Genomic DNA, 3,720 nt, shown 5'->3' on the forward strand with positions numbered 1-3,720 from the left:
TGAAGGTGCCAGCCGAACCTCCCTGGGGAGAGTGTTCCCCAAATGGGGAGCCACTGCAGAAAAGGCCTGGAGGCGGCACACAAAGAAGGGCCTCAGAAAGATGATCTGAGTCTATGTAGGTTTATATGGAAAGAGGCATGAGGGTTCTGACAGGGTCCTAGAGCAGGGGTTAGCAACCTAAGGCCCATGGGCCAGAAGTGGCCTGCGGAGGTCATTTGACCAGCCCACAAGCTGCCCCTGAACTGAGCTGCCCACTTGCGTGCTGCGCTAAACCAGCACAGCGTGGCGCAGGGACTCACTTCCACCGCGCCAAAAATTGCGTCTGAACATGCACAGGCACCGAAAATCACTTCTGCGCAGACGCTGAAAATCGCAGGTGTGTGCACAATCTGGCTCCGTGGGACCAATCCGGCCCAGGCAAGATAAACCTTGCTGACCCGCCCCAGAGTCTTCCTATCTCCTTCTCAAGCCTAGTTAGCACTTTCTCAGCTTTAGGCAGGAGGTGGGAAGGCTCCAGGACCCTGCCAGAGCTTTGAGCCACCTTCTCAAACCCTGGCTTTGGGAAGACAGTCTGAGGGCTGTGAGATGTGTCAGATTTTGGTCTTGCCCTCCGCATTCCACATGATAAGGCAGTGTTCTGTGGGAAGTACTTTTGCAGCCTACTTGGTATAAACAGCTGGACCCTGAGTCAAAGAGAAAAGTGAGCTAAAAGTGAATTATTGCACCTGAGGAATAGACGGCCGCCCTTGCGGCAGTGGAACCCTCAACAGAGAATGCTTTGAGTGTACAGGGGCCCTAGTTGCTTCCAAGCTTTAGGCAAATCCTCCACTGTTAACTGCCAGAAGTGGACCCCCAGAGGACATATCTGACATAGGTGTGCTTGCCCAACAGTGACCCCTCGGGGGTTGAAGTCTGCACCAGAATAAGCATGGTCTTTAGTTCCTCTTGTATCAGGTGAAAGGAACCTTTGGCCTTCCAGATGTTGCTGAACTACGACTTCCAATAGTCCCAGCAAGCATGGCCAACGGCAACATCTGTACTTCCAGCAACATCCAGAGAACCAAAGGTTCCCAACATCTAGTTTAGACGTTCAAGGTATCCAAGGCATGTTTGGTTGAATGCCAACTTACGGGGCCCCTATGCCTAGCCAGAGGATTGGCTCATGAGGGCATGCTCAATCGCTAAACTCTCTTACAGAGAGTAAGGAAGTCCCCATTGACCCGCGAAAGATGGCTACCACAAGCAGCTTCAAGGGGGTCAACAAACAGGAAGGTGAAGCGACCTGGAAAAATCTGAGCATGTCTAGGGTGGGCTTTTGGAGCTGCAATCCGAAATGTCAGGTGGCCACCAGGTTGAGGAGCACAGGTTCTTTGATACAGGCTGGGGTGGGGTTGGGGGGACCAGGAACAGAGACAGACATGGGATTTGTGTCTCCCTGGAAAACCTTTGCTGAAACTGTTCTGAAGTGGGGCTGTTATTTGCCCGCCTTGCAGGACTGTTGTAAAGAAGCACTTTGAAAGAGAAAACACTCTACTAATACTGAATGTAGTTATGGAATCTATTGACTGCTGCAGGACCCCGTTGAAGAGAGAGACACTGTGGGTGAATTCCTGTTTGGCAACCAGCGTTTTTATTTTCCAGTGAAAGTGGGCACAGGAATGCAATGCAGCAAACATGCCCACCTTTTCACAGCATCTGGACCGTGGATGGAGGCCTGGCTCCGGCACTCTCCCAGAGCCCCAGATCCCTTCCCCATAGCTCTCTCTCCCTTATGATTTCCTGCAACTCCTCTTCCTAGCTCTGTGCCCACATCCCATCCTCCAGCACTCTCCTTTTCTGCGGGTAAAGAAGCAAGTCAGATGCTGAGGCTAAAAATAGGCTCCTAATGGAAGCTGCAATGCAGTCCTCTCTTCTCGGCATCCTTGCGTTCGGGCGGCAGGGAGCCAGCTGACTTGGCAGAAAGATGAAGCCAGGAAGGCAGTTTTCTGAAGGTGGAAATGGAGACCAACCTGCCCCAGGCCCTGTCAGCTTCCCCCAAGGAAGCCGGGGAAGATTTGAACAAGAGGGCCATGCATTTGCCAACAGTAGTTCTGGCTTCAGCAAGCCCAATTACATCTCTCCCCACAGCAGGGACAGTTTTTTCCCCCCACCCTCCATCTAGCCAGGCTATCCGCTCTGCTTCTCAGTTGCAACTGCCAGCAGCCCACTTTAGTGCAAGTCAGGCTCTGGCATGGATCCTGGCAGCTTCGAAGCTCCGCGTTCTCTATTTTAAAAGTGTGGCAGGGATCCGAGCAGCATGGGGGGGCCAGGAGTCGTTTTGTACAAGACACCTTTCCCAGGCAGGTGCAAGGAAAGCGATGGCTTCAACTTCCAAGACGGATGCGTCTTACCAGTGTCTTGCCTCGATAATGGACTAGATGAGAGCCAACAAACTGAAGCTCAATCCAAATAAGACTGAGGCACTGTTAGTGGGTGGTTCCCTAGACCAGACGGGTGGGAAATCACCTGCTCTTGATGGGGCTACACTTCCTCTGAAGGAGCAGGTTCGTAGCTTGGGGCTACTCCTGGATCCTTTGCTGTTGCTCGAGGCTCAGGCGGCCCGGAGTACCTTCCATCAGCTTCGGCTGGTGGCCCAGCTACGCCCCATTCTGGTCAAGGATAGTCTTAACTACTGTTGTCTATGCCCTGGTAACCTCAAGTTAAGATTACTGCAATGCATTATACGTAGGGCCGCCTCTGAAGACGGTTCGGAAACTTCAGCTAGTACAGAATTCAGCAGCCAGGTTACTCACCGGAGCAAGATGGTTTCAGCATATTACACCGATCCTGGACGGACTGCAATGGCTACCAATTAGCTTCTGGGTCCAATTCAAAGTGCTGGTTTTGACCTATAGAGCCTTAAATGGCTCAGGGCAATACCTCAAGGACCGCCTCTTTCCATATGAACCTACCTGGACCCTGAGATTATCTTCTGAGCCCCCCCCCCTCGTGTGCCTCCTCAAGAGGTCTGGAGGGTGGCAACACGAGAACCGGCCTTCTTTGCAGTGGCTCCCCATCTGTGGAATGCCATCCCCAGAGAAGTTCGCCTGGCGCCTTCATTATTCACCTTTAGGCACCAGGCAAAAACGTTCATTTTTAACCAGGCCTTTGGTTGATCTAATTGACACCCTAAGCCCTTTTAACAATGTGGCTCTTTTTTGGGGTGGTTACTGTGTTGTTGTTTTCATTTTGATTATATATATTGTGGTTTTTATGTTGGTATTTTCTGTGAACCGCCCTGAGACCTCTGGGTATAGGGCAGGCATCCCCAAACTGCGGCCCTCCAGATGCTTTGGCCTACAACTCCCATGATCCCTAGCTAACAGGACCAGTGGTCAGGGATGATGGGAATTGTAGTCCAAAACATCTGGAGGGCCGAAGTTTGGGGATGCCTGGTATAGGGCATTATATAAATTCTAATTCTAATAATAATGCGGCTGTAGGAAAACAGACACCCCATTTGCCTGTGCAGAAGTTACATGGTTCTTAAACCACTTATGGGGCACAGGGCTTTGCAGCTGATTGATACTGCTTTTGGCCCAGCTGCCTCTGTACCTGCCCTGCACATGAGAACAACTGCAGAGCATCTGGGTGTAGCCAGAAGGGCTGTGCTGATGTTGCCAGGGTCAAAACCTCACCCTCTGTTTCAAATAAGCTACATGAACAACAAAAGGCAACTCG

Source organism: Zootoca vivipara, chromosome 16 (assembly GCF_965207765.1).
Source record: "Zootoca vivipara chromosome 16, rZooViv2.hap1.1, whole genome shotgun sequence".
NCBI classification, from domain to species: domain Eukaryota; kingdom Metazoa; phylum Chordata; class Lepidosauria; order Squamata; family Lacertidae; genus Zootoca; species Zootoca vivipara.